The sequence below is a fragment of the Cupressus sempervirens genome, chromosome 8 (assembly GCF_028749045.1).
Source record: "Cupressus sempervirens isolate cs-2001-9-10 chromosome 8, ASM2874904v1, whole genome shotgun sequence".
NCBI classification, from domain to species: domain Eukaryota; kingdom Viridiplantae; phylum Streptophyta; class Pinopsida; order Cupressales; family Cupressaceae; genus Cupressus; species Cupressus sempervirens.
In genome coordinates, this window is record NC_143125.1 from 695385695 (window position 1) to 695398673 (window position 12979).

General features: G+C 35.6%; 1 pseudogene; it reads right to left on the bottom strand.

Annotated features, from left to right (window-relative positions):
- Positions 1-2791: 2791 nt before the first annotated feature.
- LOC149544353 (receptor-like protein EIX1) lies at positions 2792-5100 on the bottom strand (annotated as a pseudogene).
- Between the last annotated feature and the right edge of the window lie 7879 nt (positions 5101-12979).

The following is a 12979-nucleotide window of genomic DNA, read 5'->3' on the forward strand; positions in this document are numbered from 1 at the left end:
AGCTTATTTGTCGCTTTTCAACATGAAGTATATGAGAATACTCACAATAATCAGTTTTAACACTCCATTACTATTAATATAATAAAATATTTTGCCAAAACACTTGTAAGTAAACCAATAATATGATGCAACAGGTTTTCGTTGATATCTTCTCAACGCCTAAAGAGATGTGGCATAAGGCTGTCCATAAACACAAAATATTGATATCTCCATCTAATGTGGAAGCACAACACTGCAATTACTATGGAAAATCCGACCCCATAACTCAATCCCACTGATATTGCCCACCATCTCTTCATGTCTTCATCTTCCTCCTCTGTCTCTGTCAAATCTGACCCCATAACTCAATCCCACTGATATTGCCCACCATCTCTTCATGTCTTCATCTTCCTCCTCTATCTCTTTTTTGTCCAACTCTTTGTGACTGCCTTTCCCACCAAGGGTCCTATTTTCCAATTGAGGTCCATGTAGACCTGGATTTCCTGCAAAAGAAGAAGCCTCAAATGTTGAAAATTGATTGCCTTGAGGTATCAAACCAAAAAGCATGTTGTCTGAAACACTCAAAACTTCAAGAAATGTGAAGTTCACAAGTTTCGAGGGAATATGTCTAGACAAAATGTTTTTTCTGAGAGATCTAGGGACTCCAGGTTAACCAATCCTCCCATAGATTTTGGAATGGGTCAAGTCAAATTGTTTCTAGAAAAGTTCAAAGCATTTAGATTCTTGAGAAGACCTATTTCTGGAGGAATAATTGTTGGAAGAATTAATTTCTATCCAACAACTATCGTCGGCAGCCCAACCCAGCACCGTTCACATTAAAAGCAAACAAACAGCAGCATATAGCCGCCCAAGTTCATTTCAGAATTAGTCTTCAACTACCAGAAGTTGCATATATTAATTGATTTATATTACTATTATATGTCATGCAATACATGTGTTTGATATTCTAGAGAGTTCTCAGACCTCTATAAATAGAGGTATTATGTAAGGATTTGAGCATCAGATGTTTATCTGATCATGGTGGAACAATAAAGCGCATTTTGGGTTTCTCATTGTGGATCATGAGTGGATGGAATGCTGTAGCATTCTAAGGACTTGTAGCATTCTATAAATTTGTAATGGAGTTTAGTTATGTTAACGAGTATGAAGTGCTATAGCACAACTTGATGTCTTCGTGTTTGTCTTTGATCCACTCTATCCACCTCCTTCAAGTGGTATCAGAGCTAATGGAATATGATCCTAGAGATCGTGGAGAGCTCAAGAAGTTTAAAATTGGTGAAGAGTGTTGTGGCAACGTAGCTCAACAAGCGATGGCATTTGAAGTTATCTTCTGCAAGAAGAAAGAGAAGAACAAGTCAAGAGATTGCTATGAGAAACAAAGAAGCTGTGAAAAGAAGAAAAACGAAGTTGAAGTGTGTTTGAGTTAGTGCTGTGTGACGCTATCATTCATAGATTAGAAGCATGTGGAGCATCTTTGTGCAAGCAGGAGTGCCAAAGAATGCATACACATGACATGGAAGTTATTGATCATGGAAATTTTTATTATGTTTGTGTTTGAAATATGTGTGTTAGTTGTTTTGCATTAGTTGTTAAAGTTAAGTTAGTTATCTTAGGTGTAATAAAAGGTGAGATGGTGTGCTAAAGCTTGTTTTCATAGTGCAAAGGTCTCTGTGTGTGCTGATTTGGAGTTTAAGTGTTGGAATCTAGATGAGAAAATGTTTAAGGCTTTGTCATATCAAATGTGGTCATGTAATAGTAGATTTCTGAATTGATATCCCCCAATCAAGTGATGGAGATTGAATAAGAATTGCTTGTTAATAATCTATTGTAATGGGTGCATTATCAGTTGTACCCGACACCCTAGAGTTTGACTGAATGTATTGATGAACCATGTATCTGAAAAGGATTCCTATAGAACTGGCAAGTACAGCGGTTGGGCACCCATGTATCTCGGTAGATGGATTTCTTTTTATATGGACTCAATAATCAGTTTGATGCAGGTCAAGAAGGAGAAAAGCCAAAGTGATGATAATTTTCCTGTAGTGATGATTCATGGTCAGTAGAACCAATGAATGCTTGGTTTGTAAACCATTGGAGTGCAAAGTTTATGGTGATCTTGAAACCATTTGTGTAATGTTTGAGAAGTTCGTGGTGAGCTTGAAACCAATTCAAAATTGCATTGGTTAGGGGTAAGCCGTAAAACCCAAAGTAATTATGACAAGGGAAAACAATATAAATGCAGTAGCATTAGTGATAGAAATTAAGGGGGAGTGTTGGAAGAATTAATTTCTATCCAACAACTATTGTCGGCAGCCCAACCCAGCACCGTTCACATTAAAAGCAGACAAACAGCAGCATATAGCCGCCCAAGTTCATTTCAGAATCAGTCTTCAACTACCAGAAGTTGCATATATTAATTGATTTATATTAATATTATATGTCATGCAATACATGTGTTTGATATTCTACAGAGTTCTCAGACCTCTATAAATAGAGGTATTATGTAAGGATTTGAGCATCAGATGTTTATCTGATCATGGTGGATCAATAAAGCGCATTTTGGGTTTCTCATTGTGGATCATGAGTGGATGGAATGCTGTAGCATTCTAAGGACTTGTAGCATTCTATGAATTTGTAATGGAGTTTAGTTATGTTAACGAGTATGAAGTGCTGTAGCACAACTTGATGTCTTCGTGTTTGTCTTTGATGCACTCTATCCACCTCCTTCAATAATGCCTGATAGATTGTTATTAGATAGATCCATGAATGTCAATTCCCTGAATATCTTTTCCTACGGATTCATCCGCCCTTTAACCCAAGGAGTAACTTGATCTGAGATCAGGGAGGAATAGTCATGGAAGATATCATCCTCTGCCAAGTGCGAAGCAAACTCTAATTTCTCATTTTCCGGAACCATGGCGTCTAGTTTTTCTATATTTTTAGGAATAGGATCTGATAATGAATTGTGGGATAAATCTAAAATCTGTAGGGACTTCAGCTCAACCAGGAAAGAAGGAATAGTGCCTTCAAACTTATTTGAAGCCAAGTTAAGGATTCAGAGCCCTCTGAGCTCTGAGAATAAAACTGGAATGTTCCCTTGAATTTTGTTCGTTCCTATATCAAATACTGTTAGGAGTCTACAATTCGTGATGCATGAAGGAATGGTACCTTGTAAATTGTTTCCATACAGATTTATTGTTCGAAGATTACTCAGCTTCCCCAGTTGCTCTGGTATCTCACCCTGCAAATTGTTGTGGACCAAATTCAAAACCTCCAAATTATCGCATCTCCACAAATTTGGAATGGTCCCTTTCAGACTGTTCTTTGACAAATCCAGATAAGTTCCTCTATAGAGTGATGGAACCTCTCCTGTCAAATTATTGCTCGAAAAAAATATGTAATCAGCATCGATTGCAGGAGGAATGGAACCATTAAAATTATTCTCTGACCCATCAAAGAAAAACACCTCCTTCTTAAAAGATGGAAGAGAGCCTTGTAACCTATTCCTTTTCAAGTCCACCCTGCCGTATTCCTTGGATATAATAGAGGGCAGAGAACCTTGTAGCTGGTTATCAGAAAGAGTGATTGCATCAAGGGCTGGAAAATCCCAAAGCCACGTGGGAATAGGGCCCACAATGTTGCTATCTGAGAGATCAAAGTCCTCTAGTGAATATTGAGTAGATAGAAAAGCAGGAAAATCTCCTCCAATATTGCTGGATCTCAATTCCAGGTACCTCAGGTTGGAGGATTGTGGAATCCATGTTGAGGAAATACTGACTGCGAAACTATTGTTAGAAAGGCTCAATTCTCGAAGCTTAGTGAAGTTGTCCATCAACGAAAGAGAAAAGCTCCCTTTCAAATTATTGGTAAAATGTCTTAGGTTTTCCAATCTAGCACACTGATAAAGGGCATGGGGTATTTTCCCTGAGAGCAGATTATATTCCAGATTGATGGATCTCAATAGCAGAAGACACCCAAATGAGGTCGGTATATTGCCAGTCAATTTTTTTTTGGATAGATCGATTACTGAAAGTGGTAAGGGTCTCCCTAATGCAGATGATCCCAACGGAGGTATGTCTCCCGTCAAGAAATTATCTGCTAGAAACAAACTTCGAAGCTCAGTGAAGTTTGAAAAGAAAAGAGGGATTATTCCGTCTAAACAGTTCAACTGAAGGTTAAGGTTTTCTATTGAGGAAAATTGGTATTGCATGAAAGAAAGATCATCTTACTTGACAGGTCAAGGTTTTTCAGGCTTGAACGATGCAAAAAGTTTGAAGGGATGGAACCATTAAGATAACACCAAGAAAGATCAAGGGAAACCAAAGACGAGACATTTTGAAACCAAGCTGGCATTAATGAGAAATGAAACGAATTGAATGAAAGATGGAGATGAGATAACCAAGTGAGGTTGGGAGAAGAAGGCAATCTACCTGAGAGCCCGCATTTAGAAAGATGAATCTCTCTTAGATCAGAGAGGCTGTTGAGGGCGTTTCTCCAGCGATCATTTGTGATCGAGTTCAGGTCAACATTATTCATAGCCAGATACTCCAAATTTCTGCGGTTTTGTATCCATCCTGCAAATTTCCAACTCTGGAGAGTAGTGTAATACCACAAAGGATAATCTGCTGAGAGATCGAGATGGCGCAAGGTTGTGATATTCCCCAACACAACAGGGATCTCGCCTCCAAATTCAGCATTTGCCAAGCTAAGGAAGGTGAGGCTCTGGAGTTTTGAAAACTCGGGTGATATGGAGGTACCAATGAAATCATTGTTTAAGAGATCCAGGTACTGAAGCTTCCGCAGGTTAAATAATGAACGAGGTATCTTCCCACTAAGCTTTTTGGGTTTGTCCCACTCGGTAGCAAATGGGTTTCTGAGATCGAGGCTGGTGACATTGCCTGAATACTAGTCGCATAGAACACCGTTCCACTCGCACCAATTGCAGCCCTGCCGCGACGACAGGCGACCCGCGGGATCGAGGAGGTGACTTCTGAAATACAAGTAGTTGTTTCTTTCATCAGCTGGGCATCCACTGGTAATGAAGGGATAAATCATGGCCAAGGCAAGAGTGAGAATCAGCCAGAACAAAATGGAAGACATGATGACAGACAGGATGCAAGTGTTGACGGTTCAGGCGAATACTGTTATTCAACTCCCTTTATTTATAATCAACGTTCCAACTTTATTAGTGGTAGACAATCTTCGAGAAAACAAAACTCAAATGCATCAAGTCCATACATTTTGATTGACTTTTTTATTAAATACTAATAAAAAATGAATAATAAATGAATATATCTCAGATTGGTTGATTGCATAAGTCCAATCCTCAACTGCATAAATGAATGAATACAGCTCAGGTTGATTGGCTTTTTTTTCTTATAGTGAAAACTAATAAAATGCCCCAAATTGATACAGTTTCAAAATGCTTAGGACAGACGTAATTGACTGAAGACTAACAAAGTTTGCTTGACTCAGATTGGATACAGTGTACTACTAGCTAACTGACTCAACTCAAGACTCAAGACTCGAGAAATGGTTTATTTGTTGGAGGCCAGCTTTCCTAGATCAGTATGAAAAATTATGTAGAAGGATCAAAGATAGAAAGAAATTTTTAGTTGTCAAATGTTTAATGTGAAGGAAGTGTTTATTCAGCAAACTAAATTTTTCATACAATTTATTTTTGACAATTTAATAATTAGTTTTAAAATTATTGTACAAGTGGTTTCTATTTATTTATTTAATAAATATTTTTTCTTAAAAATTGGTTGGCTAATTAGCCACTGGCTAATGTGTACACTAAGGTTCATTTTACTTTATCAAATTATGATGTTCCTTAATAACATATTGGTATTCAAATAAATGCTTATAACATGACAATGTGTAAATTGAACATAATAAATTTACATTAAATTCAAGTACATAGTAATAAATTATATATGTATATACATGTTGGTCTTTAGTATAGGAAAGGAATAGATAATAATTGTCTTTAATTTATTTTTGATTTTGAAAATCTAGAGACCAATATTGATATCAAATATTCAGCTACATGAGTGAGAGTCACCTAGAATGAAATGACAAACATGATGATCATGTATACAAGTATGGGGATGACAACTAGAATATTCAAATTCATTATCACATAACATCTTAATTTTATGTGGATTTTTTTTAATTAGTGGTGTATAGGGGAGTTGTATTCAATTTTTTTAATTGTAAAATGACATACACCACACAAAGGTCATTTTTTCATAGAGAAAATACCATGAATATTTGTTTAAATGTGAATGGTAAAGACTCTACATACATACTATTCTATGGGGGTTTGGACAATATTGATTCCAAAAATAACTCATGCCTAAATGAGGGCAGTCCGAAAGTATTGCAGAAGTTGGGCAAGGTGTGCCCTTTAAGACAACCCCTATTATTCTAGAAGTTGGCTCTTTAAATGAAGAAATAAACATTTAGCACATAAACTAAGCTAAGAGGAGGTGATGCACCAAGTCAATGCTCCGTACCATAAAATGAATCTTGATATGCACATTCATACTTGTTACCTGGTTATCAAAATTGTCTCAATTTTGATCTTGTTAATCCTATGGTTATTTTCGAAATATACCTTGTTTTAACCATTGAAATGGTTATTTTATCTCTAAGCTTTTGAGAATTTTTTACTCTCCAATACCTTCGGCTCGTTCCCAACTCTGCTTAGCACTTTAAATTTTCAAAATCCAACTTTTGAGCCTAAAGTTATCACAGGTTAATGGAGAGATCCAAAAATATGTATTTTCAATTTTATCATTAACCATTAACCTCTCAAAAGGTTAAGGATAAGTTTCAAATTATGTATTTTGAAGGAGCTTAATTAACCTCTCCAAAATTGTGTATTCTCTCTTTCTTCAAAAGGTTAAAGTTCATGGGTCAAAACACGTATTTTGAACCAAATCATTAACCATTAACCTCTTAAAGAGAGGTTAACGTTCAAGTTTAAAATATGCTTTTTCAAGACGGTTATTAACCTCTTGAATTTCTTGATGAAAGGTTGGGTATATCGTGGTTCATGATCGCTCATAATGAAAACTCATGAACCTACATATGACAAGCTACTTGGGCAGAGATGAACATCTCACTTCTCACGCATACCAAGATATGAAAGCATGAAACATTAAAAATTATAGGTCTCTATCCAAGTTTAAAATAGAAACCATGTATTGATATGTTGGTGGGATATTTTGAATATGTCCGAGAATGCTGGTTTGGCATTGTCTACGAATTGCCCAGAAAGCCAGAAGTAGAACCCAGCCATGACTTGTTTCCTTTTCCTACAGTCTAAGCATAGACAAGGCACATTATTTGCTTCACTATATTCTCTCCATATTCCATCCTATGGGCAGATAGGCAATGCATGGGAGTTGTTTAGTAAAGGGTCTGCACTATGGTGATCAATGTGGAGACTTTAAAATAGTAGAAGATGATGTGGGAATTGTGACTTCAGTCTCCAGCTTGCGCACTTGAAGATTATATGGTCTAGGTGTATGAATTCATGGCAATAGACAAAGCACGAGAACAAGTTTAATTTGAGTTTTCACGCATCAACCAAGCATAACCAAGGCATGCTAACTGTTTTCCAGAATGTCCCTGATAAGAGCAATCACAAGCATGATACATGAGGAAACTTGTGTAAATATTCTAGATGACTGCCTTGAATGGTAGAGAATTCTAATCATGTGAAATGTTTATGTGGAAATGGTAGAGATAAATCTATGAAAGTTCCTTTGAGCGTTAATACAATAGAGGCCACAATGCGTGAGAATTGTTTGACATAATATTCCATGGATTAATCTAAAATATCAAGGTTGCATAAAGGTCAACTCAACTGTACTATTCTCTTCACATGAGTAGTTGATGCGTTGGTGATCGGATCAGTTAGACTTGAGGATACTTTGAACAAGAATGAACCTGCAGCGTATTACATAGCCTCATGTCATAAATGTGAAAAATCAACACGGGTAAAGAATTCCTTGATCACCTCATTGCTAGGCCACGATACTACCTAATGTTTGAAAAGTTATTCTCAACCCGTGGCATCCAGAATGGTGGAATTACAAGCACAGTCATAGATCATTCAATGTAATGCCTCGATAGAAAGGTGGAGAGCATGGACAAAGTATGTAAACTGTTCAATGAAATGGTTGACAAGCTTATGGTCGTTATAAAGAAGTTATATAATGCATAGAGTTTCAGTATGGACTTGCAGTCTTGATCAAGTGGGAGGAGATTGTGCAATATCACTAAAAATCAGCTTCGTTGACATCAAATCCATAGGCATTGAATCCCTTCTCGCAATGGTTTCGAATGGACTCAAAGCCATGCCATGCCAAACTCGATGACTTGGTGAGAATATAAAAAGGATGGCAAAGCATGTGAAATGCTTGACAAAATGAAATGCTCATGTCTTCCTCATGGCCCATAGCTCTGGAAGCTTCATTGAGTTTATCTCCAAATGTTAAGTCATCCAAATTTAGATTATCATCCTTATCTTCTTTGGCAACTGGCAACCTACATATAGACTGGGGTGTCATATATGTTATCTAGATCCTTGAGGAAATGATAGGCTAGACATGACAAAAATTCTTGTGAATGCCTAATACAAGCTCCAAAAGATGGTGATTTTCAGTCAAATGTATAGTGAATAATGTTGATGGATCTTTTTGATAGAATGTTTGGTTTATCACTTTGAAGTTGGAAATAAAAAGGCAGTGCGAGGTTGAAGACATTTGGTGTAATCAAGAAAAAGATCAATAATCAAACCATGAAATACAAATTTGAAAGGCCGGATTATGCACCTATTTTAAAAAGTGCACTTCTAGACATTGGTGATACCATTTTAGGAAGTGTTTTCCTTCAAAAAAAAATCATCTCTAGAAAGTGAGGAGAGGACCCCTTTAGCCAAAAAGATATTGGAAAGTGGCCTAGCTTGAGTACGAGGGCATCCCATTTCAGCACAGTGCCCTGATGTAGTACTAGAATGCATGAAAGCCTATCATCCAAATACCAAGGAAGTCATTTCATTAAATAATAAAGTGATTGTCCATCTAGATCCTATTTATATTGTCATTTCCTTCCAACTACTTGCCAGAGTGCAATACGCCAACATCAACCTAAGAACTACTAAGGAGTACTATATGAAAAATGAAACTTAATGCTTAAACATTGTTGCTAGGTCATGGCTCTTTCAACCAAGGAAAGGGAAATCTCAACTAGCTAAATTCATGCATAGATCATTGTTAAAGGAAGATGTAGCGAACATGGTGACTCCATTAAGCAGGATAATAGGACTTCAGGATTCACATGAGTTCAAAGGTTGGATGTTCCTGTCTATTAACATGGTTTGTGAAGGGAAGGAACATGTTGGTTGGGCTGAAATTATTAGTGGTTCACTGCATAGACAACTCATGGAACTTCAAGAAAATGATTGTACATGACTTCATACCTTTTCTATGCTATTGCAAGTACCAAAAGTTGGCTAGGGCTTAAACGACAAGGTATATATGATAATACAGCTATTATTTATAATCACCTTCCTTAGATAGAGTATGACAATAGCCTGCACCATTTTAGAAGAGTGAATGATGCATTCACAATGCTGACTATAAGATAAATCTAAGGAAATATGGGACTTAGAATTTCACCAGAAGCAGCTATTAAAGTATAAAAATATGGAAGTGTCTTCATACAGTTCCCAAAGTTCACTTATATTAGATTAGTTTCCTATGATGAGTGCCCCCTAATGCTACCTAGATTCGTTGATGATAAATTGCTCCTGATTGAAATGTGCAGGCAGATTAGTCAAATCAACAAACTTTGCAAGAATAGGAGGATAGATGAAATACCTTTTCATATCAGCATCAGATATTATAACTGTGACACTGCATCAAATGTGAGGAATATAGAGAGATCCATTGCCACAATAAATTTGCATCCTTACACTATGCATTTCCCTTATGATAGTAAAGGCTATGCACTTAATGAGTTAAAGCTATACCCTAGCCTTGGTCACTTTTTGGCTCTAGAGGACTTTTGAGAGGATTGTAAAATGATTTCAAAGTCAGGAAGAGAGATTGGATGTAACATACAGTAAAGTAGGTAATAGACTTCATGGTGGATATTAATGTGATAGGTGTAGATGATGATGAAGATTCCTTGGTTGATCCATTCTACTCTGAGAAAATTGAATTACTAGATCTTCCTCCAATTGATTGGTAAATTCAAGAGTTAAAAAGCTTGATAGAAAGAACTACCTAGATGTCCTTAAAAGAACAAGAGATTGGGTTAGTAAAGTCAAATTAGAAAAGGTGACTGCTAAATTCCAAAGTAGAGAGAGAAGAGGTGATCAAGGAGAATCATCTCAAATGGCATCAAAGGAAACTTTTGGTGAGAAAATGTAGCAATTAGATGCAAGTGTTCTATATCAATATGAAGATCTAAATCAGCTAGTTATAATCAAAAGGAGGAGGAAAAAAATAAAAATTAAATCTACTAGATCAAATTAGGAAGGAAATGAGCCTAATATGAAGGATCAAGGAACTCCTCAAGCTGTTGAACCACACATCCCCATTACGTTCTCTAATGATGTAGTAATTCCTCATTTGAGTCTCTCTCCTCTTGAGATATCTTTAATAGACATCACACTTTTGGATAATTAATTATCTAATTTAGAAGATTTAATGATGATTGCTGAAAAATATAATAGGTGACATGCAAGTTTCAGATACTACGCATTCATGGTTCTAGACCGGTCTTCAGAAGAAGAAGAAAGTTGTTCAAATGATCCCACCTCCATTTGATGTTATCACTAGATTCCTTCAGAAGCCTCTTAAAATGAAAAAGACTAAAGTGGTGTCTAGATTAGCCTTTGATAAAACTTTAGGCAATCTATGGGTAGAAATAGCCAAGCCCATAATTGAAAAGAATGTTGATGAAGCATATGAGTTGGATTTCATCTTGGATAAGGTTGATCTTGGTCCATCTACTACATAAAGAGACTTTCAAAATTTTGAAGTGACTACTGCCCAAATGTTACAAAGAGAAAAGAAGGAGAAAAGAACCAAGGAGCAAGTTCAAATTCTAGTGTCTTACATCAATTTGATTAGTAATTCCTCCAATGCAAAGATAGTAGTTATGTCACTAGCCTTAGTAGGTCCTGATGGCATTCTTGATCATGTTATTGTTGAAAGAGTAAACAAACAAAAATCACATAGTAGGATGATCGAAGCTTGGATAAGCAGAATGATAGAAAATGCTTCAAAACTCATAGTTAGAGTAAAGGAAATATATGGAAAAGCCATCGAACAGATATAGGAAATTTTTAAAGAGCTAGAAAGTAGCAAAGAATAGAAAGTCACCTGGAAAAAAGTAGCTAATGAATTACAAGAAATGTCCAAGTTAGACACAAACACTGTAGTTCTTGAGAAAATTATTATTGATCCAAGTGAGAATCAAACACATATCTAGAGTAAAAGTGTTAATTGGAAAATGATAAATATCAACAAAGGGATCACTGAGTTTGAAAAACTAATAGCTTCTTGGGAGCAACTAAAAATGAAATTTATAGATGAACTGATCTCTACTATCACAAGTGGGGCAATAGTAGGTCATCTTCAACATATTGATTGACAATTTCTTCTTAACTCTTTTAGTATCCAGATTCATTCAGAAATAGAGAATCAAGTATCGGATGCTGAAACTATGATGAAGCTTAGTCTAGTCATAGTCACCCTAGGAGATTGCAACATTTCAGCCTTTCCACAATAGTTAGAAGAGATCCAGAATAAATACTTTATAGCCAAACTCAGGATGGAGAATGTGTTCATTCCAAATTATGATTCAATAATGATCGTCCTTGATGCTTATAGGGCTTTCCTAAATATGTCAATTATGTCTAGATAGATAGACTTCATAGCTAGAAGAAAAATGATTGGATATGTATACATCCTTAAAAATTCTAGCTAAAGGTTTGTTTTTGAAATGTTTTCCTTGTATAGGTTAATTTTATTGAGGTTAATTAACCTCTCCAAAATTACATATTTTGGAGGTGGTTATTAACCATGAAGAGGTAGTTATTAACCTTTGTGTCTATATAAGGGCTCTTTTTGGCTTTGTAAAGGGGACTTTTTGGCTTTAGAATAAGGGAACACTATGCTGAAATTTTGATCAGGAGACAAATTTTGGAAAATATGTATAGTTTTTGTCTCTAAAATTGCAAATCTCTATCATATTCTTGGTGCAAGAAAATGAAATGAGATACACTTTTGGTTTCTTGTTCTAAAATCAAAATTGTTATAGTATAAACTATTGATTCCTTTGTAGTGAGTGTTCTCATGGTATTGTGTGAATGTTTATAAATTATGAATTAGCATGGTAATAATGGTCATTTTCAAGCATAGTTCTTGATTTCCTTTGTTATCATTCTACGTTCACTCAAGAAAGTTGTGAGGTCATGTGGTGCATTTGTCCTAAATGACTTTCTCTTGATATTTAAAATTTTAGATTCTTTATTTGAAAATCTTTAAAAATTAAATCATACGAGGGAGCTGCCCCTCTAAACACTGAGGAAGGTCGCATACCAAGGGCCTATCCAACTATTGTGAGCAGTTTGTCACATACACTCCATTGGACAATTTTTAAAGTGAAAAATCTATTTACCAACAATACTATAATCATTTAACAATTAAAACCTTATTTCTATATTTTATCCATTTGTCCATTTTTTAATATTTGTCTACAATAACTCATCTCCAACTAACATATTAATAGAAATCTAAAGAAACTTTGGAAATATTGTTAATATTTATAGTAAAATCTAGAGAAAAATACACAATGGTAAATTATGTCAACAACAAAGTAGGTGCAAAATAATAGATAAATAGGTGGAAATATAGGTCCCTTAAAGACATAGATTCAACTTGTATAAATAAAA